The 25,919-nt window shown below is 36.2% G+C and overlaps 12 non-coding genes across 12 annotated transcripts; all 12 read left to right on the top strand.

Annotated features, from left to right (window-relative positions):
- Positions 1-1,664: 1,664 nt before the first annotated feature.
- On the top strand, positions 1,665-1,736 carry TRNAQ-CUG (transfer RNA glutamine (anticodon CUG)). Its single transcript has one exon. It is a non-coding gene; the product is annotated as a tRNA-Gln (tRNA).
- A 1,761-nt stretch (positions 1,737-3,497) lies between these two features.
- TRNAQ-CUG (transfer RNA glutamine (anticodon CUG)) lies at positions 3,498-3,569 on the top strand. Its single transcript has one exon. It is a non-coding gene; the product is annotated as a tRNA-Gln (tRNA).
- Positions 3,570-5,330: 1,761 nt separating this feature from the next.
- On the top strand, positions 5,331-5,402 carry TRNAQ-CUG (transfer RNA glutamine (anticodon CUG)). Its single transcript has one exon. It is a non-coding gene; the product is annotated as a tRNA-Gln (tRNA).
- A 1,760-nt stretch (positions 5,403-7,162) lies between these two features.
- Positions 7,163-7,234, top strand: TRNAQ-CUG (transfer RNA glutamine (anticodon CUG)). Its single transcript has one exon. It is a non-coding gene; the product is annotated as a tRNA-Gln (tRNA).
- A 1,761-nt stretch (positions 7,235-8,995) lies between these two features.
- Positions 8,996-9,067, top strand: TRNAQ-CUG (transfer RNA glutamine (anticodon CUG)). Its single transcript has one exon. It is a non-coding gene; the product is annotated as a tRNA-Gln (tRNA).
- A 3,593-nt stretch (positions 9,068-12,660) lies between these two features.
- TRNAQ-CUG (transfer RNA glutamine (anticodon CUG)) lies at positions 12,661-12,732 on the top strand. The gene has a single exon. It is a non-coding gene; the product is annotated as a tRNA-Gln (tRNA).
- A 1,863-nt stretch (positions 12,733-14,595) lies between these two features.
- TRNAQ-CUG (transfer RNA glutamine (anticodon CUG)) lies at positions 14,596-14,667 on the top strand. The gene has a single exon. It is a non-coding gene; the product is annotated as a tRNA-Gln (tRNA).
- A 1,863-nt stretch (positions 14,668-16,530) lies between these two features.
- On the top strand, positions 16,531-16,602 carry TRNAQ-CUG (transfer RNA glutamine (anticodon CUG)). The gene has a single exon. It is a non-coding gene; the product is annotated as a tRNA-Gln (tRNA).
- A 1,863-nt stretch (positions 16,603-18,465) lies between these two features.
- TRNAQ-CUG (transfer RNA glutamine (anticodon CUG)) lies at positions 18,466-18,534 on the top strand. Its single transcript has one exon. It is a non-coding gene; the product is annotated as a tRNA-Gln (tRNA).
- Positions 18,535-20,392: 1,858 nt separating this feature from the next.
- TRNAQ-CUG (transfer RNA glutamine (anticodon CUG)) lies at positions 20,393-20,464 on the top strand. The gene has a single exon. It is a non-coding gene; the product is annotated as a tRNA-Gln (tRNA).
- A 1,858-nt stretch (positions 20,465-22,322) lies between these two features.
- Positions 22,323-22,394, top strand: TRNAQ-CUG (transfer RNA glutamine (anticodon CUG)). Its single transcript has one exon. It is a non-coding gene; the product is annotated as a tRNA-Gln (tRNA).
- A 1,861-nt stretch (positions 22,395-24,255) lies between these two features.
- TRNAQ-CUG (transfer RNA glutamine (anticodon CUG)) lies at positions 24,256-24,327 on the top strand. The gene has a single exon. It is a non-coding gene; the product is annotated as a tRNA-Gln (tRNA).
- Positions 24,328-25,919: the final 1,592 nt, after the last annotated feature.

The raw sequence follows: 25,919 nt of genomic DNA, 5'->3' as shown, positions 1-25,919 counted from the left end.
CACAAAATAGCATTTTCTGAATAAACAGCTAAATTATTCATGAGGTAAGAATTTAAAAAAATAAAATAAAACAGTGACACTCCATGCAATACTATGCATGTCTATTAAGATTGTTGTTACAGAGCAAAGTAGTTAACACTGCTGCCTCAGATGGGTCCAATTGAAAAACAGACCATAATCCACTACTGTGGGGTTTGTATTTCTTCTAAATACTAGGATAGCTTTTACCCAGGTGCCCCTGCCCAAGTACAGTCCAAAAAACATACAAATATGCTATTTTGCCTCTGATAAAAAATAGCCCAGGGTTCCTGTGTGGTAGAGAATTTAGACTGAACACCCCAATGGGACAGGGACTAATGAGAATGGATAAATTCTGATTTGTAAAACACTATAATATGCAGACACTATATCAATAAAGGATAAACACCATGCTAACAGTATATATAAAACAGATTTTAATTCAAAGCAGAAGCATTTACTGTTGCAGGATAATTCAAAGAAAAGTTAGCTAAAACAAGATACTAAACTGAAAACATATGAAAGAAAATTCTGCATGAGCTTGGTTGGGGGAATCAGTGGTGAATTCTGTAGATTTCTGGCATTCTAGCTCTTCAGTCTGATTTCACATCATGGGATAGTCTTTTAACGTGGATGTCCACTTTTTGATTAGTCTGCAGTATCTTGCTTGGTCTCCGATGATGATTTTCCTCCTATTACCTGAATCTTGGAAGCAATTGCTGTGAACTTGAAATACAGGAATAACAAGTCCCTACATTCTGCTATTAGAACTCAGTCGAAGCATTCTTTTGAGCAATATGGGAGACTTATGGGCAGCCTCACTCTCCCCAAGATACATATCAGCCTGATCAAATCCTATTGGCACTCTGCTTCAGATAGCTGGGATCCCCAGGAGATGAGTCTCCTAAGTTTCCTGCAGCACTTTGTCCAAAAGAGGATTGTACATGAAGGTGACCACACACAGCTGTCCAACACATAGACGTTATTATATGGGTATGGGATCAGTTATTCAGAAACGTGTTATGCAGCAGGATGTTAAGAAAACCATTGGTAAATGTTAATACTTGCTGCTTTTTTAGTAATAATATCACAGAACTATAACGATTGTGGGACAGATAGAAATATGTTTTAAATGTAATGTAGTAGATTTTAGTCACAGTGCTCAAATATGCTGGAAAAGATCTTATATGGAAATCTCCCAGCGCTTCAATTGATAGATAATGAACCTATACATCCAAAGGCACAAGTACAATTTTTTTTGATGCCGCTTTTTGCTTTCATGGTCTGAACGGTATGCATAGACACCATTTAAGCCATAGCAATCTATTCATTAGTATTTGGACAAGCACCAAAGGGCGATACAATATAGAGAGTTTCTATCTGGTAATTACATTTCAAATACTTTTCCTAAAAGTGTTATCTGTATTTTTTGTACTTTTAAGTTTGTTCAACATAATAAAAATCAAAAGGTAAGATGTATTTTATGTTAAGAGAAAATGAAATATTTATCCGTACTGTGTACGCAATAGTTTTAAACCAGAATCAAGCAGGCGAAAACAAATTATTCCAATAAGAAGATACAACCCTATAGGCAGACACGGGTGCTCCAGTCCTAAAGGAATAAACAAGTCAGATTTTACACAGTTGGTGCCATGGTGTAATGGTTAGCACTCTGGACTCTGAATCCAGCGATCTGAGTTCAAATCTCAGTGGGACCTTGATAGAATTTTTCCTATAGATGGAAATGAAGAGGTAAATACAGTTCAATGTATGGAAATCTAGCTAACAGAGACAAAATTAAACAAATACAAGAGGCACAAAATAGCATTTTCTGAATAAACAGCTAAATTATTCATGAGGTAAGAATTTAAAAAAATAAAATAAAACAGTGACACTCCATGCAATACTATGCATGTCTATTAAGATTGTTGTTACAGAGCAAAGTAGTTAACACTGCTGCCTCAGATGGGTCCAATTGAAAAACAGACCATAATCCACTACTGTGGGGTTTGTATTTCTTCTAAATACTAGGATAGCTTTTACCCAGGTGCCCCTGCCCAAGTACAGTCCAAAAAACATACAAATATGCTATTTTGCCTCTGATAAAAAATAGCCCAGGGTTCCTGTGTGGTAGAGAATTTAGACTGAACACCCCAATGGGACAGGGACTAATGAGAATGGATAAATTCTGATTTGTAAAACACTATAATATGCAGACACTATATCAATAAAGGATAAACACCATGCTAACAGTATATATAAACCAGATTTTAATTCAAAGCAGAAGCATTTACTGTTGCAGGATAATTCAAAGAAAAGTTAGCTAAAACAAGATACTAAACTGAAAACATATGAAAGAAAATTCTGCATGAGCTTGGTTGGGGGAATCAGTGGTGAATTCTGTAGATTTCTGGCATTCTAGCTCTTCAGTCTGATTTCACATCATGGGATAGTCTTTTAACGTGGATGTCCACTTTTTGATTAGTCTGCAGTATCTTGCTTGGTCTCCGATGATGATTTTCCTCCTATTACCTGAATCTTGGAAGCAATTGCTGTGAACTTGAAATACAGGAATAACAAGTCCCTACATTCTGCTATTAGAACTCAGTCGAAGCATTCTTTTGAGCAATATGGGAGACTTATGGGCAGCCTCACTCTCCCCAAGATACATATCAGCCTGATCAAATCCTATTGGCACTCTGCTTCAGATAGCTGGGATCCCCAGGAGATGAGTCTCCTAAGTTTCCTGCAGCACTTTGTCCAAAAGAGGATTGTACATGAAGGTGACCACACACAGCTGTCCAACACATAGACGTTATTATATGGGTATGGGATCAGTTATTCAGAAACGTGTTATGCAGCAGGATGTTAAGAAAACCATTGGTAAATGTTAATACTTGCTGCTTTTTTAGTAATAATATCACAGAACTATAACGATTGTGGGACAGATAGAAATATGTTTTAAATGTAATGTAGTAGATTTTAGTCACAGTGCTCAAATATGCTGGAAAAGATCTTATATGGAAATCTCCCAGCGCTTCAATTGATAGATAATGAACCTGTACATCCAAAGGCACAAGTACAATTTTTTTTGATGCCGCTTTTTGCTTTCATGGTCTGAACGGTATGCATAGACACCATTTAAGCCATAGCAATCTATTCATTAGTATTTGGACAAGCACCAAAGGGCGATACAATATAGAGAGTTTCTATCTGGTAATTACATTTCAAATACTTTTCCTAAAAGTGTTATCTGTATTTTTTGTACTTTTAAGTTTGTTCAACATAATAAAAATCAAAAGGTAAGATGTATTTTATGTTAAGAGAAAATGAAATATTTATCCGTACTGTGTACGCAATAGTTTTAAACCAGAATGAAGCAGGCGAAAACAAATTATTCCAATAAGAAGATACAACCCTATAGGCAGACACGGGTGCTCCAGTCCTAAAGGAATAAACAAGTCAGATTTTACACAGTTGGTGTCATGGTGTAATGGTTAGCACTCTGGACTCTGAATCCAGCGATCTGAGTTCAAATCTCAGTGGGACCTTGATAGAATTTTTCCTATAGATGGAAATGAAGAGGTAAATACAGTTCAATGTATGGAAATCTAGCTAACAGAGACAAAATTAAACAAATACAAGAGGCACAAAATAGCATTTTCTGAATAAACAGCTAAATTATTCATGAGGTAAGAATTTAAAAAAATAAAATAAAACAGTGACACTCCATGCAATACTATGCATGTCTATTAAGATTGTTGTTACAGAGCAAAGTAGTTAACACTGCTGCCTCAGATGGGTCCAATTGAAAAACAGACCATAATCCACTACTGTGGGGTTTGTATTTCTTCTAAATACTAGGATAGCTTTTACCCAGGTGCCCCTGCCCAAGTACAGTCCAAAAAACATACAAATATGCTATTTTGCCTCTGATAAAAAATAGCCCAGGGTTCCTGTGTGGTAGAGAATTTAGACTGAACACCCCAATGGGACAGGGACTAATGAGAATGGATAAATTCTGATTTGTAAAACACTATAATATGCAGACACTATATCAATAAAGGATAAACACCATGCTAACAGTATATATAAAACAGATTTTAATTCAAAGCAGAAGCATTTACTGTTGCAGGATAATTCAAAGAAAAGTTAGCTAAAACAAGATACTAAACTGAAAACATATGAAAGAAAATTCTGCATGAGCTTGGTTGGGGGAATCAGTGGTGAATTCTGTAGATTTCTGGCATTCTAGCTCTTCAGTCTGATTTCACATCATGGGATAGTCTTTTAACGTGGATGTCCACTTTTTGATTAGTCTGCAGTATCTTGCTTGGTCTCCGATGATGATTTTCCTCCTATTACCTGAATCTTGGAAGCAATTGCTGTGAACTTGAAATACAGGAATAACAAGTCCCTACATTCTGCTATTAGAACTCAGTCGAAGCATTCTTTTGAGCAATATGGGAGACTTATGGGCAGCCTCACTCTCCCCAAGATACATATCAGCCTGATCAAATCCTATTGGCACTCTGCTTCAGATAGCTGGGATCCCCAGGAGATGAGTCTCCTAAGTTTCCTGCAGCACTTTGTCCAAAAGAGGATTGTACATGAAGGTGACCACACACAGCTGTCCAACACATAGACGTTATTATATGGGTATGGGATCAGTTATTCAGAAACGTGTTATGCAGCAGGATGTTAAGAAAACCATTGGTAAATGTTAATACTTGCTGCTTTTTTAGTAATAATATCACAGAACTATAACGATTGTGGGACAGATAGAAATATGTTTTAAATGTAATGTAGTAGATTTTAGTCACAGTGCTCAAATATGCTGGAAAAGATCTTATATGGAAATCTCCCAGCGCTTCAATTGATAGATAATGAACCTATACATCCAAAGGCACAAGTACAATTTTTTTTGATGCCGCTTTTTGCTTTCATGGTCTGAACGGTATGCATAGACACCATTTAAGCCATAGCAATCTATTCATTAGTATTTGGACAAGCACCAAAGGGCGATACAATATAGAGAGTTTCTATCTGGTAATTACATTTCAAATACTTTTCCTAAAAGTGTTATCTGTATTTTTTGTACTTTTAAGTTTGTTCAACATAATAAAAATCAAAAGGTAAGATGTATTTTATGTTAAGAGAAAATGAAATATTTATCCGTACTGTGTACGCAATAGTTTTAAACCAGAATGAAGCAGGCGAAAACAAATTATTCCAATAAGAAGATACAACCCTATAGGCAGACACGGGTGCTCCAGTCCTAAAGGAATAAACAAGTCAGATTTTACACAGTTGGTGCCATGGTGTAATGGTTAGCACTCTGGACTCTGAATCCAGCGATCTGAGTTCAAATCTCAGTGGGACCTTGATAGAATTTTTCCTATAGATGGAAATGAAGAGGTAAATACAGTTCAATGTATGGAAATCTAGCTAACAGAGACAAAATTAAACAAATACAAGAGGCACAAAATAGCATTTTCTGAATAAACAGCTAAATTATTCATGAGGTAAGAATTTAAAAAAATAAAATAAAACAGTGACACTCCATGCAATACTATCCATGTCTATTAAGATTGTTGTTACAGAGCAAAGTAGTTAACACTGCTGCCTCAGATGGGTCCAATTGAAAAACAGACCATAATCCACTACTGTGGGGTTTGTATTTCTTCTAAATACTAGGATAGCTTTTACCCAGGTGCCCCTGCCCAAGTACAGTCCAAAAAACATACAAATATGCTATTTTGCCTCTGATAAAAAATAGCCCAGGGTTCCTGTGTGGTAGAGAATTTAGACTGAACACCCCAATGGGACAGGGACTAATGAGAATGGATAAATTCTGATTTGTAAAACACTATAATATGCAGACACTATATCAATAAAGGATAAACACCATGCTAACAGTATATATAAAACAGATTTTAATTCAAAGCAGAAGCATTTACTGTTGCAGGATAATTCAAAGAAAAGTTAGCTAAAACAAGATACTAAACTGAAAACATATGAAAGAAAATTCTGCATGAGCTTGGTTGGGGGAATCAGTGGTGAATTCTGTAGATTTCTGGCATTCTAGCTCTTCAGTCTGATTTCACATCATGGGATAGTCTTTTAACGTGGATGTCCACTTTTTGATTAGTCTGCAGTATCTTGCTTGGTCTCCGATGATGATTTTCCTCCTATTACCTGAATCTTGGAAGCAATTGCTGTGAACTTGAAATACAGGAATAACAAGTCCCTACATTCTGCTCTAAGAACTCAGTCGAAGCATTCTTTTGAGCAATATGGGAGACTTATGGGCAGCCTCACTCTCCCCAAGATACATATCAGCCTGATCAAATCCTATTGGCACTCTGCTTCAGATAGCTGGGATCCCCAGGAGATGAGTCTCCTAAGTTTCCTGCAGCACTTTGTCCAAAAGAGGATTGTACATGAAGGTGACCACACACAGCTGTCCAACACATAGACGTTATTATATGGGTATGGGATCAGTTATTCAGAAACGTGTTATGCAGCAGGATGTTAAGAAAACCATTGGTAAATGTTAATACTTGCTGCTTTTTTAGTAATAATATCACAGAACTATAACGATTGTGGGACAGATAGAAATATGTTTTAAATGTAATGTAGTAGATTTTAGTCACAGTGCTCAAATATGCTGGAAAAGATCTTATATGGAAATCTCCCAGCGCTTCAATTGATAGATAATGAACCTGTACATCCAAAGGCACAAGTACAATTTTTTTTGATGCCGCTTTTTGCTTTCATGGTCTGAACGGTATGCATAGACACCATTTAAGCCATAGCAATCTATTCATTAGTATTTGGACAAGCACCAAAGGGCGATACAATATAGAGAGTTTCTATCTGGTAATTACATTTCAAATACTTTTCCTAAAAGTGTTATCTGTATTTTTTGTACTTTTAAGTTTGTTCAACATAATAAAAATCAAAAGGTAAGATGTATTTTATGTTAAGAGAAAATGAAATATTTATCCGTACTGTGTACGCAATAGTTTTAAACCAGAATGAAGCAGGCGAAAACAAATTATTCCAATAAGAAGATACAACCCTATAGGCAGACACGGGTGCTCCAGTCCTAAAGGAATAAACAAGTAAGATTTACACAGTTGGTGTCATGGTGTAATGGTTAGCACTCTGGACTCTGAATCCAGCGATCTGAGTTCAAATCTCAGTGGGACCTTGATAGAATTTTTCCTATAGATGGAAATGAAGAGGTAAATACAGTTCAATCTATGGAAATCTAGCTAACAGAGACAAAATTAAACAAATACAAGAGGCACAAAATAGCATTTTCTGAATAAACAGCTAAATTATTCATGAGGTAAGAATTTAAAAAAATAAAATAAAACAGTGACACTCCATGCAATACTATGCATGTGTATTAAGATTGTTGTTACAGAGCAAAGTAGTTAACACTGCTGCCTCAGATGGGTCCAATTGAAAAACAGACCATAATCCACTACTGTGGGGTTTGTATTTCTTCTAAATACTAGGATAGCTTTTACCCAGGTGCCCCTGCCCAAGTACAGTCCAAAAAACATACAATTATGCTATTTGGCATCTGATAAAAAATAGCCCAGGGTTCCTGTGTGGTAGAGAATTTAGACTGAACACCCCAATGGGACAGGGACTAATGAGAATGGATAAATTCTGATTTGTAAAACACTATAATATGCAGACACTATATCAATAAAGGATAAACACCATGCTAACAGTATATATAAAACAGATTTTAATTTAAAGCAGAAGCATTTACTGTTGCAGGATAATTCAAAGGAAAGTTAGCTAAAACAAGATACTAAACTGAAAACATATGAAAGAAAATTCTGCATGAGCTTGGTTGTGGGAATCAGTGGTGAATTCTGTAGATTTCTGGCATTCTAGCTCTTCAGTCTGATTTCACATCATGGGATAGTCCTTTAACGTGGATGTCCACTTTTTGATTAGTCTGCAGTATCTTGCTTGGTCTCCGATGATGATTTTCCTCCTATTACCCGAATTTTGGAAGCAATTGCTGTGAACTTGAAATACAGGAATAACAAGTCCCTACATTCTGCTCTAAGAACTCAGTCGAAGCATTCTTTTGAGCAATATGGGAGACTTATGGGCAGCCTCACTCTCCCCAAGATACATATCAGCCTGATCAAATCCTATTGGCACTCTGCTTCAGATAGCTGGGATCCCCAGGAGATGAGTCTCCTAAGTTTCCTGCAGCACTTTGTCCAAAAGAGGATTGTACATGAAGGTGACCACACACAGCTGTCCAACACATAGACGTTATTATATGGGTATGGGATCAGTTATTCAGAAACGTGTTATGCAGCAGGATGTTAAGAAAACCATTGGTAAATGTTAATACTTGCTGCTTTTTTAGTAATAATATCACAGAACTATAACGATTGTGGGACAGATAGAAATATGTTTTAAATGTAATGTAGTAGATTTTAGTCACAGTGCTCAAATATGCTGGAAAAGATCTTATATGGAAATCTCCCAGCGCTTCAATTGATAGATAATGAACCTGTACATCCAAAGGCACAAGTACAATTTTTTTTGATGCCGCTTTTTGCTTTCATGGTCTGAACGGTATGCATAGACACCATTTAAGCCATAGCAATCTATTCATTAGTATTTGGACAAGCACCAAAGGGCGATACAATATAGAGAGTTTCTATCTGGTAATTACATTTCAAATACTTTTCCTAAAAGTGTTATCTGTATTTTTTGTACTTTTAAGTTTGTTCAACATAATAAAAATCAAAAGGTAAGATGTATTTTATGTTAAGAGAAAATAAAATATTTATCCGTACTGTGTACGCAATAGTTTTAAACCAGAATGAAGCAGGCGAAAACAAATTATTCCAATAAGAAGATACAACCCTATAGGCAGACACGGGTGCTCCAGTCCTAAAGGAATAAACAAGTCAGATTTTACACAGTTGGTGTCATGGTGTAATGGTTAGCACTCTGGACTCTGAATCCAGCGATCTGAGTTCAAATCTCAGTGGGACCTTGATAGAATTTTTCCTATAGATGGAAATGAAGAGGTAAATACAGTTCAATGTATGGAAATCTAGCTAACAGAGACAAAATTAAACAAATACAAGAGGCACAAAATAGCATTTTCTGAATAAACAGCTAAATTATTCATGAGGTAAGAATTTAAAAAAATAAAATAAAACAGTGACACTCCATGCAATACTATGCATGTGTATTAAGATTGTTGTTACAGAGCAAAGTAGTTAACACTGCTGCCTCAGATGGGTCCAATTGAAAAACAGACCATAATCCACTACTGTGGGGTTTGTATTTCTTCTAAATACTAGGATAGCTTTTACCCAGGTGCCCCTGCCCAAGTACAGTCCAAAAAACATACAATTATGCTATTTGGCATCTGATAAAAAATAGCCCAGGGTTCCTGTGTGGTAGAGAATTTAGACTGAACACCCCAATGGGACAGGGACTAATGAGAATGGATAAATTCTGATTTGTAAAACACTATAATATGCAGACACTATATCAATAAAGGATAAACACCATGCTAACAGTATATATAAAACAGATTTTAATTTAAAGCAGAAGCATTTACTGTTGCAGGATAATTCAAAGGAAAGTTAGCTAAAACAAGATACTAAACTGAAAACATATGAAAGAAAATTCTGCATGAGCTTGGTTGTGGGAATCAGTGGTGAATTCTGTAGATTTCTGGCATTCTAGCTCTTCAGTCTGATTTCACATCATGGGATAGTCCTTTAACGTGGATGTCCACTTTTTGATTAGTCTGCAGTATCTTGCTTGGTCTCCGATGATGATTTTCCTCCTATTACCCGAATTTTGGAAGCAATTGCTGTGAACTTGAAATACAGGAATAACAAGTCCCTACATTCTGCTCTAAGAACTCAGTCGAAGCATTCTTTTGAGCAATATGGGAGACTTATGGGCAGCCTCACTCTCCCCAAGATACATATCAGCCTGATCAAATCCTATTGGCACTCTGCTTCAGATAGCTGGGATCCCCAGGAGATGAGTCTCCTAAGTTTCCTGCAGCACTTTGTCCAAAAGAGGATTGTACATGAAGGTGACCACACACAGCTGTCCAACACATAGACGTTATTATATGGGTATGGGATCAGTTATTCAGAAACGTGTTATGCAGCAGGATGTTAAGAAAACCATTGGTAAATGTTAATACTTGCTGCTTTTTTAGTAATAATATCACAGAACTATAACGATTGTGGGACAGATAGAAATATGTTTTAAATGTAATGTAGTAGATTTTAGTCACAGTGCTCAAATATGCTGGAAAAGATCTTATATGGAAATCTCCCAGCGCTTCAATTGATAGATAATGAACCTGTACATCCAAAGGCACAAGTACAATTTTTTTTGATGCCGCTTTTTGCTTTCATGGTCTGAACGGTATGCATAGACACCATTTAAGCCATAGCAATCTATTCATTAGTATTTGGACAAGCACCAAAGGGCGATACAATATAGAGAGTTTCTATCTGGTAATTACATTTCAAATACTTTTCCTAAAAGTGTTATCTGTATTTTTTGTACTTTTAAGTTTGTTCAACATAATAAAAATCAAAAGGTAAGATGTATTTTATGTTAAGAGAAAATGAAATATTTATCCGTACTGTGTACGCAATAGTTTTAAACCAGAATGAAGCAGGCGAAAACAAATTATTCCAATAAGAAGATACAACCCTATAGGCAGACACGGGTGCTCCAGTCCTAAAGGAATAAACAAGTAAGATTTACACAATTGGTGTCATGGTGTAATGGTTAGCACTCTAGACTCTGAATCCAGCGATCTGAGTTCAAATCTCAGTGGGACCTTGATAGAATTTTTCCTATAGATGGAAATGAAGAGGTAAATACAGTTCAATGTATGGAAATCTAGCTAACAGAGACAAAATTAAACAAATACAAGAGGCACAAAATAGCATTTTCTGAATAAACAGCTAAATTATTCATGAGGTAAGAATTTAAAAAAATAAAATAAAACAGTGACACTCCATGCAATACTATGCATGTGTATTAAGATTGTTGTTACAGAGCAAAGTAGTTAACACTGCTGCCTCAGATGGGTCCAATTGAAAAACAGACCATAATCCACTACTGTGGGGTTTGTATTTCTTCTAAATACTAGGATAGCTTTTACCCAGGTGCCCCTGCCCAAGTACAGTCCAAAAAACATACAAATATGCTATTTTGCCTCTGATAAAAAATAGCCCAGGGTTCCTGTGTGGTAGAGAATTTAGACTGAACACCCCAATGGGACAGGGACTAATGAGAATGGATAAATTCTGATTTGTTAAACACTATAATATGCAGACACTATATCAATAAAGGATAAACACCATGCTAACAGTATATATAAAACAGATTTTAATTCAAAGCAGAAGCATTTACTGTTGCAGGATAATTCAAAGAAAAGTTAGCTAAAACAAGATACTAAACTGAAAACATATGAAAGAAAATTCTGCATGAGCTTGGTTGGGGGAATCAGTGGTGAATTCTGTAGATTTCTGGCATTCTAGCTCTTCAGTCTGATTTCACATCATGGGATAGTCTTTTAACGTGGATGTCCACTTTTTGATTAGTCTGCAGTATCTTGCTTGGTCTCCGATGATGATTTTCCTCCTATTACCTGAATCTTGGAAGCAATTGCTGTGAACTTGAAATACAGGAATAACAAGTCCCTACATTCTGCTCTAAGAACTCAGTCGAAGCATTCTTTTGAGCAATATGGGAGACTTATGGGCAGCCTCACTCTCCCCAAGATACATATCAGCCTGATCAAATCCTATTGGCACTCTGCTTCAGATAGCTGGGATCCCCAGGAGATGAGTCTCCTAAGTTTCCTGCAGCACTTTGTCCAAAAGAGGATTGTACATGAAGGTGACCACACACAGCTGTCCAACACATAGACGTTATTATATGGGTATGGGATCAGTTATTCAGAAACGTGTTATGCAGCAGGATGTTAAGAAAACCATTGGTAAATGTTAATACTTGCTGCTTTTTTAGTAATAATATCACAGAACTATAACGATTGTGGGACAGATAGAAATATGTTTTAAATGTAATGTAGTAGATTTTAGTCACAGTGCTCAAATATGCTGGAAAAGATCTTATATGGAAATCTCCCAGCGCTTCAATTGATAGATAATGAACCTGTACATCCAAAGGCACAAGTACAATTTTTTTTGATGCCGCTTTTTGCTTTCATGGTCTGAACGGTATGCATAGACACCATTTAAGCCATAGCAATCTATTCATTAGTTTTTGGACAAGCACCAAAGGGCGATACAATATAGAGAGTTTCTATCTGGTAATTACATTTCAAATACTTTTCCTAAAAGTGTTATCTGTATTTTTTGTACTTTTAAGTTTGTTCAACATAATAAAAATCAAAAGGTAAGATGTATTTTATGTTAAGAGAAAATGAAATATTTATCCGTACTGTGTACGCAATAGTTTTAAACCAGAATGAAGCAGGCGAAAACAAATTATTCCAATAAGAAGATACAACCCTATAGGCAGACACGGGTGCTCCAGTCCTAAAGGAATAAACAAGTCAGATTTTACACAGTTGGTGTCATGGTGTAATGGTTAGCACTCTGGACTCTGAATCCAGCGATCTGAGTTCAAATCTCAGTGGGACCTTGATAGAATTTTTCCTATAGATGCAAATGAAGAGGTAAATACAGTTCAATGTATGGAAATCTAGCTAACAGAGACAAAATTAAACAAATACAAGAGGCACAAAATAGCATTTTCTGAATAAACAGCTAAATTATTCATGAGGTAAGAATTTAAAAAAATAAAATAAAACAGTGACACTCCATGCAATACTATGCATGTCTATTAAGATTGTTGTTACAGAGCAAAGTAGTTAACACTGCTGCCTCAGATGGGTCCAATTGAAAAACAGACCATAATCCACTACTGTGGGGTTTGTATTTCTTCTAAATACTAGGATAGCTTTTACCCAGGTGCCCCTGCCCAAGTACAGTCCAAAAAACATACAATTATGCTATTTGGCATCTGATAAAAAATAGCCCAGGGTTCCTGTGTGGTAGAGAATTTAGACTGAACACCCCAATGGGACAGGGACTAATGAGAATGGATAAATTCTGATTTGTAAAACACTATAATATGCAGACACTATATCAATAAAGGATAAACACCATGCTAACAGTATATATAAAACAGATTTTAATTTAAAGCAGAAGCATTTACTGTTGCAGGATAATTCAAAGGAAAGTTAGCTAAAACAAGATACTAAACTGAAAACATATGAAAGAAAATTCTGCATGAGCTTGGTTGTGGGAATCAGTGGTGAATTCTGTAGATTTCTGGCATTCTAGCTCTTCAGTCTGATTTCACATCATGGGATAGTCCTTTAACGTGGATGTCCACTTTTTGATTAGTCTGCAGTATCTTGCTTGGTCTCCGATGATGATTTTCCTCCTATTACACGAATTTTGGAAGCAATTGCTGTGAACTTGAAATACAGGAATAACAAGTCCCTACATTCTGCTCTAAGAACTCAGTCGAAGCATTCTTTTGAGCAATATGGGAGACTTATGGGCAGCCTCACTTTCCCCAAGATACATATCAGCCTGATCAAATCCTATTGGCACTCTGCTTCAGATAGCTGGGATCCCCAGGAGATGAGTCGCCTAAATTTCCTGCAGCACTTTGTTCAAAAGAGGATTGTACATGAAGGTGACCACACACAGATGTCCAACACATAGACGTTATTATATGGGTATGGGATCAGTTATTCAGAAACCTGTTATGCAGCAGGATGTTAAGAAAACCATTGGTAAAATGTTAATACTTGCTGCTTTTTCAGTAATAATATCACAGAACTATAACGATTGTGGGACAGATAGAAATATGTTTTAAATGTAATGTAGTAGATTTTAGTCACAGTGCTCAAATATGCTGGAAAAGATCTTATATGGAAATCTCCCAGCGCTTCAATTGATAGATAATGAACCTATACATCCAAAGGCACAAGTACAATTTTAGGGCTCTGAGCTGTCCTAGGCTACATTCACTGGAAGCGAAATGGAGCTTGTACATTAGTTAAAATCAAACTCCATTGATCACTTTGGTAAAAACTATTTTGATGCCGCTTATTGCTTTCATGGTCTGAACGATATGCATAGACACCATTTAAGCCATAGCAATCTATTCATTAGTATTTGGACAAGCACCAAAGGGCGATACAATATAGAGAGTTTCTATCTGGTAATTACATTTTAAATACTTTTCCTAAAAGTGTTATCTGTATTTTTTGTACTTTTAAGTTTGTTCAACATAATAAAAATCAAAAGGTAAGATATATTTTTTATTAAGAGAAAATGAAATATTTATCCATACTGTGTACGCAATAGTTTTAAACCAGAATGAAGCAGGCGAAAACAAATTATTCCAATAAGAAGATACAACCCTATAGGCAGACACGGGTGCTCCAGTCCTAAAGGAATAAACAAGTCAGATTTTACACAGACAGATGGTGCCATGGTGTAATGGTTAGCACTCTGGACTCTGAATCCAGCGATCTGAGTTCAAATCTCAGTGGGACCTTGATAGAATTTTTCCTATAGATGCAAATGAAGAGGTAAATACAGTTCAATGTATGGAAATCTAGCTAACAGAGACAAAATTAAACAAATACAAGAGGCACAAAATAGCATTTTCTGAATAAACAGCTAAATTATTCATGAGGTAAGAATTTAAAAAAATAAAATAAAACAGTGACACTCCATGCAATACTATGCATGTCTATTAAGATTGTTGTTACAGAGCAAAGTAGTTAACACTGCTGCCTCAGATGGGTCCAATTGAAAAACAGACCATAATCCACTACTGTGGGGTTTGTATTTCTTCTAAATACTAGGATAGCTTTTACCCAGGTGCCCCTGCCCAAGTACAGTCCAAAAAACATTCAAATATGCTATTTGGCCTCTGATAAAAAATAGCCCAGGGTTCCTGTGTGGTAGAGAATTTAAACTGAACACCCCAATGGGACAGGGACTAATGAGAATGGATACATTCTGATTTGTAAAACACTATAATATGCAGACACTTAATCAATAAAGGATAAACACCATGCTAACAGTATATATAAAACAGATTTTAATTCAAAGCAGAAGCATTTACTGTTGCAGGATAATTCAAAGAAAAGTTAGCTAAAACAAGATACTAAACTGAAAACATATGAAAGAAAATTCTGCATGAGCTTGGTTGGGGGAATCAGTGGTGAATTCTGTAGATTTCTGGCATTCTAGCTCTTCAGTCTGATTTCACATCATGGGATAGTCCTTTAACGTGGATGTCCACTTTTTGATTAGTCTGCAGTATCTTGCTTGGTCTCCGATGATGATTTTCCTCCTATTACCTGAATCTTGGAAGCAATTGCTGTGAACTTGAAATACAGGAATAACAAGTCCCTACATTCTGCTATTAGAACTCAGTCGAAGCATTCTTTTGAGCAATATGGGAGACTTATGGGCAGCCTCACTTTCCCCAAGATACATATCAGCCTGATCAAATCCTATTGGCACTCTGATTCAGATAGCTGGGATCCCCAGGAGATGAGTCTCCTAAGTTTCCTGCAGCACTTTGTCCAAAAGAGGATTGTACATGAAGGTGACCACACACAGCTGTCCAACACATAGACGTTATTATATGGGAATGGGACCAGTTATTCAGAAACCTGTTATGCAGCAGGATGTTAAGAAAACCATTGGTAAAATGTTAATACTTGCTGCTTTTTCAGTAATAATATCACAGAACTATAACGATTGTGGGACAGATAGAAATATGTTTTAAATGTAATGTAGTAGATTTTAGTCACAGTGCTCAAATATGCTGGAAAAGATCTTATATGGAAATCTCCCAGCGCTTCAATTGATAGATAATGAACCTATACATCCAAAGGCACAAGTACAATTTTAGGGCTCTGAGCTGTCCTAGGCTACATTCACTGGAAGTGAAATGGAGCTTGTACATTAGTCAAAATCAAACTCCATTGATCACTTTGGTAAAAACTATTTTGATGCCGCTTATTGCTTTCATGGTCTGAACGGTATGCATAGACACCATTTAAGCCATAGCAATCTATTCATTAGTATTTGGACAAGCACCAAAGGGCGATACAATATAGAGAGTTTCAATCTGGTAATTACATTTTAAATACTTTTCCTAAAAGTGTTATCTGTATTTTTTGTACTTTTAAGTTTGTTCAACATAATAAAAATCAAAAGGTAAGATGTATTTTTTATTAAGAGAAAATGAAATATTTATCCATACTGTGTACGCAATAGTTTTAAACCAGAATGAAGCAGGCGAAAACAAATTATTCCAATAAGAAGATACAACCCTATAGGCAGACACGGGTGCTCCAGTCCTAAAGGAATAAACAAGTCAGATTTTACACAGACAGATGGTGCCATGGTGTAATGGTTAGCACTCTGGACTCTGAATCCAGCGATCTGAGTTCAAATCTCAGTGGGACCTTGATAGAATTTTTCCTATAGATGCAAATGAAGAGGTAAATACAGTTCAATGTATGGAAATCTAGCTAACAGAGACAAAATTAAACAAATACAAGAGGCACAAAATAGCATTTTCTGAATAAACAGCTAAATTATTCATGAGGTAAGAATTTAAAAAAATAAAATAAAACAGTGACACTCCATGCAATACTATGCATGTCTATTAAGATTGTTGTTACAGAGCAAAGTAGTTAACACTGCTGCCTCAGATGGGTCCAATTGAAAAACAGACCATAATCCACTACTGTGGGGTTTGTATTTCTTCTAAATACTAGGATAGCTTTTACCCAGGTGCCCCTGCCCAAGTACAGTCCAAAAAACATTCAAATATGCTATTTGGCCTCTGATAAAAAATAGCCCAGGGTTCCTGTGTGGTAGAGAATTTAAACTGAACACCCCAATGGGACAGGGACTAATGAGAATGGATACATTCTGATTTGTAAAACACTATAATATGCAGACACTTAATCAATAAAGGATAAACACCATGCTAACAGTATATATAAAACAGATTTTAATTCAAAGCAGAAGCATTTACTGTTGCAGGATAATTCAAAGAAAAGTTAGCTAAAACAAGATACTAAACTGAAAACATATGAAAGAAAATTCTGCATGAGCTTGGTTGGGGGAATCAGTGGTGAATTCTGTAGATTTCTGGCATTCTAGCTCTTCAGTCTGATTTCACATCATGGGATAGTCCTTTAACGTGGATGTCCACTTTTTGATTAGTCTGCAGTATCTTGCTTGGTCTCCGATGATGATTTTCCTCCTATTACCTGAATCTTGGAAGCAATTGCTGTGAACTTGAAATACAGGAATAACAAGTCCCTACATTCTGCTATTAGAACTCAGTCGAAGCATTCTTTTGAGCAATATGGGAGACTTATGGGCAGCCTCACTTTCCCCAAGATACATATCAGCCTGATCAAATCCTATTGGCACTCTGATTCAGATAGCTGGGATCCCCAGGAGATGAGTCTCCTAAGTTTCCTGCAGCACTTTGTCCAAAAGAGGATTGTACATGAAGGTGACCACACACAGCTGTCCAACACATAGACGTTATTATATGGGAATGGGACCAGTTATTCAGAAACCTGTTATGCAGCAGGATGTTAAGAAAACCATTGGTAAAATGTTAATACTTGCTGCTTTTTCAGTAATAATATCACAGAACTATAACGATTGTGGGACAGATAGAAATATGTTTTAAATGTAATGTAGTAGATTTTAGTCACAGTGCTCAAATATGCTGGAAAAGATCTTATATGGAAATCTCCCAGCGCTTCAATTGATAGATAATGAACCTATACATCCAAAGGCACAAGTACAATTTTAGGGCTCTGAGCTGTCCTAGGCTACATTCACTGGAAGTGAAATGGAGCTTGTACATTAGTCAAAATCAAACTCCATTGATCACTTTGGTAAAAACTATTTTGATGCCGCTTATTGCTTTCATGGTCTGAACGGTATGCATAGACACCATTTAAGCCATAGCAATCTATTCATTAGTATTTGGACAAGCACCAAAGGGCGATACAATATAGAGAGTTTCAATCTGGTAATTACATTTTAAATACTTTTCCTAAAAGTGTTATCTGTATTTTTTGTACTTTTAAGTTTGTTCAACATAATAAAAATCAAAAGGTAAGATGTATTTTTTATTAAGAGAAAATGAAATATTTATCCATACTGTGTACGCAATAGTTTTAAACCAGAATGAAGCAGGCGAAAACAAATTATTCCAATAAGAAGATACAACCCTATAGGCAGACACGGGTGCTCCAGTCCTAAAGGAATAAACAAGTCAGATTTTACACAGTTGTGTGCCATGGTGTAATGGTTAGCACTCTGGACTCTGAATCCAGTGATCTGAGTTCAAATCTCAGTGGGACCTTGATAGAATTTTTCCTATAGATGGAAATGAAGAGGTAAATACAGTTCAATGTATGGAAATCTAGCTAACAGAGACAAAATTAAACAAATACAAGAGGCACAAAATAGCATTTTCTGAATAAACAGCTAAATTATTCATGAGGTAAAAATTTAAAAAAATAAAATAAAACAGTGACACTCCATGCAATACTATGCATGTCTATTAAGATTGTTGTTACAGAGCAAAGTAGTTAACACTGCTGTCTCAGATGGGTCCAATTGAAAAACAGACCATAATCCACTACTGTGGGGTTTGTATTTCTTCTAAATACTAGGATAGCTTTTACCCAGGTGCCCCTGCCCAAGTACAGTCCAAAAAACATTCAAATATGCTATTTGGCCTCTGATAAAAAATAGCCCAGGGTTCCTGTGTGGTAGAGAATTTAAACTGAACACCCCAATGGGACAGGGACTAATGAGAATGGATACATTCTGATTTGTAAAACACTATAATATGCAGACACTATATCAATAAAGGATAAACACCATGCTAACAGTATATATAAAACAGATTTTAATTCAAAGCAGAAGCATTTACTGTTGCAGGATAATTCAAAGAAAAGTTAGCTAAAACAAGATACTAAACTGAAAACATATGAAAGAAAATTCTGCATGAGCTTGGTTGGGGGAATCAGTGGTGAATTCTGTAGATTTCTGGCATTCTAGCTCTTCAGTCTGATTTCACATCATGGGATAGTCCTTTAACGTGGATGTCCACTTTTTGATTAGTCTGCAGTATCTTGCTTGGTCTCCGATGATGATTTTCCTCCTATTACCTGAATCTTGGAAGCAATTGCTGTGAACTTGAAATACAGGAATAACAAGTCCCTACATTCTGCTATTAGAACTCAGTCGAAGCATTCTTTTGAGCAATATGGGAGACTTATGGGCAGCCTCACTTTCCCCAAGATACATATCAGCCTGATCAAATCCTATTGGCACTCTGATTCAGATAGCTGGGATCCCCAGGAGATGAGTCTCCTAAGTTTCCTGCAGCACTTTGTCCAAAAGAGGATTGTACATGAAGGTGACCACACACAGCTGTCCAACACATAGACGTTATTATATGGGAATGGGACCAGTTATTCAGAAACCTGTTATGCAGCAGGATGTTAAGAAAACCATTGGTAAAATGTTAATACTTGCTGCTTTTTCAGTAATAATATCACAGAACTATAACGATTGTGGGACAGCTAGAAATATGTTTTAAATGTAATGTAGTAGATTTTAGTCACAGTGCTCAAATATGCTGGAAAAGATCTTATATGGAAATCTCCCAGCGCTTCAATTGATAGATAATGAACCTATACATCCAAAGGCACAAGTACAATTTTAGGGCTCTGAGCTGTCCTAGGCTACATTCACTGGAAGTGAAATGGAGCTTGTACATTAGTCAAAATCAAACTCCATTGATCACTTTGGTAAAAACTATTTTGATGCCGCTTATTGCTTTCATGGTCTGAACGGTATGCATAGACACCATTTAAGCCATAGCAATCTATTCATTAGTATTTGGACAAGCACCAAAGGGCGATACAATATAGAGAGTTTCTATCTGGTAATTACATTTTAAATACTTTTCCTAAAAGAGTTATCTGTATTTTTTGTACTTTTAAGTTTGTTCAACATAATAAAAATCAAAAGGTAAGATGTATTTTTTATTAAGAGAAAATGAAATATTTATCCATACTGTGTACGCAATAGTTTTAAACCAGAATGAAGCAGGCGAAAACAAATTATTCCAATAAGAAGATACAACCCTATAGGCAGACACGGGTGCTCCAGTCCTAAAGGAATAAACAAGTCAGATTTACACAGATGGTGCCATGGTGTAATGGTTAGCACTCTGGACTCTGAATCCAGCGATCTGAGTTCAAATCTCAGTGGAACCTTGATAGAATTTTTCCTATAGATGGAAATGAAGAGGTAAATACAGTTCAATGTATGGAAATCTAGCTAACAGAGACAAAATTAAACAAATACAAGAGGCACAAAATAGCATTTTCTGAATAAACAGCTAAATTATTCATGAGGTAAGAATTTAAAAAAATAAAATAAAACAGTGACACTCCATGCAATACTATGCATGTCTATTAAGATTGTTGTTACAGAGCAAAGTAGTTAACACTGCTGCCTCAGATGGGTCCAATTGAAAAACAGACCATAATCCACTACTGTGGGGTTTGTATTTCTTCTAAATACTAGGATAGCTTTTACCCAGGTGCCCCTGCCCAAGTACAGTCCAAAAAACATTCAAATATGCTATTTGGCCTCTGATAAAAAATAGCCCAGGGTTCCTGTGTGGTAGAGAATTTAAACTGAACACCCCAATGGGACAGGGACTAATGAGAATGGATACATTCTGATTTGTAAAACACTATAATATGCAGACACTATATCAATAAAGGATAAACACCATGCTAACAGTATATATAAAACAGATTTTAATTCAAAGCAGAAGCATTTACTGTTGCAGGATAATTCAAAGAAAAGTTAGCTAAAACAAGATACTAAACTGAAAACATATGAAAGAAAATTCTGCATGAGCTTGGTTGGGGGAATCAGTGGTGAATTCTGTAGATTTCTGGCATTCTAGCTCTTCAGTCTGATTTCACATCATGGGATAGTCCTTTAACGTGGATGTCCACTTTTTGATTAGTCTGCAGTATCTTGCTTGGTCTCCGATGATGATTTTCCTCCTATTACCTGAATCTTGGAAGCAATTGCTGTGAACTTGAAATACAGGCATAACAAGTCCCTACATTCTGCTATTAGAACTCAGTCGAAGCATTCTTTTGAGCAATATGGGAGACTTATGGGCAGCCTCACTTTCCCCAAGATACATATCAGCCTGATCAAATCCTATTGGCACTCTGATTCAGATAGCTGGGATCCCCAGGAGATGAGTCTCCTAAGTTTCCTGCAGCACTTTGTCCAAAAGAGGATTGTACATGAAGGTGACCACACACAGCTGTCCAACACATAGACGTTATTATATGGGAATGGGACCAGTTATTCAGAAACCTGTTATGCAGCAGGATGTTAAGAAAACCATTGGTAAAATGTTAATACTTGCTGCTTTTTCAGTAATAATATCACAGAACTATAACGATTGTGGGACAGATAGAAATATGTTTTAAATGTAATGTAGTAGATTTTAGTCACAGTGCTCAAATATGCTGGAAAAGATCTTATATGGAAATCTCCCAGCGCTTCAATTGATAGATAATGAACCTATACATCCAAAGGCACAAGTACAATTTTAGGGCTCTGAGCTGTCCTAGGCTACATTCACTGGAAGTGAAATGGAGCTTGTACATTAGTCAAAATCAAACTCCATTGATCACTTTGTAAAAACTATTTTGATGCCGCTTATTGCTTTCATGGTCTGAACGGTATGCATAGACACCATTTAAGCCATAGCAATCTATTCATTAGTATTTGGACAAGCACCAAAGGGCGATACAATATAGAGAGTTTCTATCTGGTAATTACATTTTAAATACTTTTCCTAAAAGTGTTATCTGTATTTTTTGTACTTTTAAGTTTGTTCAACATAATAAAAATCAAAAGGTAAGATGTATTTTTTATTAAGAGAAAATGAAATATTTATCCATACTGTGTACGCAATAGTTTTAAACCAGAATGAAGCAGGCGAAAACAAATTATTCCAATAAGAAGATACAACCCTATAGGCAGACACGGGTGCTCCAGTCCTAAAGGAATAAACAAGTCAGATTTTACACAGATGGTGCCATGGTGTAATGGTTAGCACTCTGGACTCTGAATCCAGCGATCTGAGTTCAAATCTCAGTGGGACCTTGATAGAATTTTTCCTATAGATGGAAATGAAGAGGTAAATACAGTTCAATGTATGGAAATCTAGCTAACAGAGACAAAATTAAACAAATACAAGAGGCACAAAATAGCATTTTCTGAATAAACAGCTAAATTATTCATGAGGTAAAAATTTTAAAAAATAAAATAAAACAGTGACACTCCATGCAATACTATGCATGTCTATTAAGATTGTTGTTACAGAGCAAAGTAGTTAACACTGCTGCCTCAGATGGGTCCAATTGAAAAACAGACCATAATCCACTACTGTGGGGTTTGTATTTCTTCTAAATACTAGGATAGCTTTTACCCAGGTGCCCCTGCCCAAGTACAGTCCAAAAAACATTCAAATATGCTATTTGGCCTCTGATAAAAAAAATAGCCCAGGGTTCCTGTGTGGTAGAGAATTTAAACTGAACACCCCAATGGGACAGGGACTAATGAGAATGGATACATTCTGATTTGTAAAACACTATAATATGCAGACACTATATCAATAAAGGATAAACACCATGCTAACAGTATATATAAAACAGATTTTAATTCAAAGCAGAAGCATTTACTGTTGCAGGATAATTCAAAGAAAAGTTAGCTAAAACAAGATACTAAACTGAAAACATATGAAAGAAAATTCTGCATGAGCTTGGTTGGGGGAATCAGTGGTGAATTCTGTAGATTTCTGGCATTCTAGCTCTTCAGTCTGATTTCACATCATGGGATAGTCCTTTAACGTGGATGTCCACTTTTTGATTAGTCTGCAGTATCTTGCTTGGTCTCCGATGATGATTTTCCTCCTATTACCTGAATCTTGGAAGCAATTGCTGTGAACTTGAAATACAGGAATAACAAGTCCCTACATTCTGCTATTAGAACTCAGTCGAAGCATTCTTTTGAGCAATATGGGAGACTTATGGGCAGCCTCACTTTCCCCAAGATACATATCAGCCTGATCAAATCCTATTGGCACTCTGATTCAGATAGCTGGGATCCCCAGGAGATGAGTCTCCTAAGTTTCCTGCAGCACTTTGTCCAAAAGAGGATTGTACATGAAGGTGACCACACACAGCTGTCCAACACATAGACGTTATTATATGGGAATGGGACCAGTTATTCAGAAACCTGTTATGCAGCAGGATGTTAAGAAAACCATTGGTAAAATGTTAATACTTGCTGCTTTTTCAGTAATAATATCACAGAACTATAACGATTGTGGGACAGATAGAAATATGTTTTAAATGTAATGTAGTAGATTTTAGTCACAGTGCTCAAATATGCTGGAAAAGATCTTATATGGAAATCTCCCAGCGCTTCAATTGATAGATAATGAACCTATACATCCAAAGGCACAAGTACAATTTTAGGGCTCTGAGCTGTCCTAGGCTACATTCACTGGAAGTGAAATGGAGCTTGTACATTAGTCAAAATCAAACTCCATTGATCACTTTGGTAAAAACTATTTTGATGCCGCTTATTGCTTTCATGGTCTGAACGGTATGCATAGACACCATTTAAGCCATAGCAATCTATTCATTAGTATTTGGACAAGCACCAAAGGGCGATACAATATAGAGAGTTTCTATCTGGTAATTACATTTTAAATACTTTTCCTAAAAGTGTTATCTGTATTTTTTGTACTTTTAAGTTTGTTCAACATAATAAAAATCAAAAGGTAAGATGTATTTTTTATTAAGAGAAAATGAAATATTTATCCATACTGTGTACGCAATAGTTTTAAACCAGAATGAAGCAGGCGAAAACAAATTATTCCAATAAGAAGATACAACCCTATAGGCAGACACGGGTGCTCCAGTCCTAAAGGAATAAACAAGTCAGATTTTACACAGATGGTGCCATGGTGTAATGGTTAGCACTCTGGACTCTGAATCCAGCGATCTGAGTTCAAATCTCAGTGGGACCTTGATAGAATTTTTCCTATAGATGGAAATGAAGAGGTAAATACAGTTCAATGTATGGAAATCTAGCTAACAGAGACAAAATTAAACAAATACAAGAGGCACAAAATAGCATTTTCTGAATAAACAGCTAAATTATTCATGAGGTAAAAATTTTAAAAAATAAAATAAAACAGTGACACTCCATGCAATACTATGCATGTCTATTAAGATTGTTGTTACAGAGCAAAGTAGTTAACACTGCTGCCTCAGATGGGTCCAATTGAAAAACAGACCATAATCCACTACTGTGGGGTTTGTATTTCTTCTAAATACTAGGATAGCTTTTACCCAGGTGCCCCTGCCCAAGTACAGTCCAAAAAACATTCAAATATGCTATTTGGCCTCTGATAAAAAAAATAGCCCAGGGTTCCTGTGTGGTAGAGAATTTAAACTGAACACCCCAATGGGACAGGGACTAATGAGAATGGATACATTCTGATTTGTAAAACACTATAATATGCAGACACTATATCAATAAAGGATAAACACCATGCTAACAGTATATATAAAACAGATTTTATTTCAAAGCAGAAGCATTTACTGTTGCAGGATAATTCAAAGAAAAGTTAGCTAAAACAAGATACTAAACTGAAAACATATGAAAGAAAATTCTGCATGAGCTTGGTTGCGGGAATCAGTGGTGAATTCTGTAGATTTCTGGCATTCTAGCTCTTCAGTCTGATTTCACATCATGGGATAGTCCTTTAACGTGGATGTCCACTTTTTGATTAGTCTGCAGTATCTTGCTTGGTCTCCGATGATGATTTTCCTCCTATTACCTGAATCTTGGAAGCAATTGCTGTGAACTTGAAATACAGGAATAACAAGTCCCTACATTCTGCTATTAGAACTCAGTCGAAGCATTCTTTTGAGCAATATGGGAGACTTATGGGCAGCCTCACTTTCCCCAAGATACATATCAGCCTGATCAAATCCTATTGGCACTCTGATTCAGATAGCTGGGATCCCCAGGAGATGAGTCTCCTAAGTTTCCTGCAGCACTTTGTCCAAAAGAGGATTGTACATGAAGGTGACCACACACAGCTGTCCAACACATAGACGTTATTATATGGGAATGGGACCAGTTATTCAGAAACCTGTTATGCAGCAGGATGTTAAGAAAACCATTGGTAAAATGTTAATACTTGCTGCTTTTTCAGTAATAATATCACAGAACTATAACGATTGTGGGACAGATAGAAATATGTTTTAAATGTAATGTAGTAGATTTTAGTCACAGTGCTCAAATATGCTGGAAAAGATCTTATATGGAAATCTCCCAGCGCTTCAATTGATAGATAATGAACCTATACATCCAAAGGCACAAGTACAATTTTAGGGCTCTGAGCTGTCCTAGGCTACATTCACTGGAAGTGAAATGGAGCTTGTACATTAGTCAAAATCAAACTCCATTGATCACTTTGGTAAAAACTATTTTGATGCCGCTTATTGCTTTCATGGTCTGAACGGTATGCATAGACACCATTTAAGCCATAGCAATCTATTCATTAGTATTTGGACAAGCACCAAAGGGCGATACAATATAGAGAGTTTC

Source organism: Mixophyes fleayi, chromosome 10 (assembly GCF_038048845.1).
Source record: "Mixophyes fleayi isolate aMixFle1 chromosome 10, aMixFle1.hap1, whole genome shotgun sequence".
In the NCBI taxonomy this organism is placed as follows: Eukaryota; Metazoa; Chordata; class Amphibia; order Anura; family Limnodynastidae; genus Mixophyes; species Mixophyes fleayi.
This window is presented reverse-complemented; position numbering and strand designations above follow the sequence as displayed.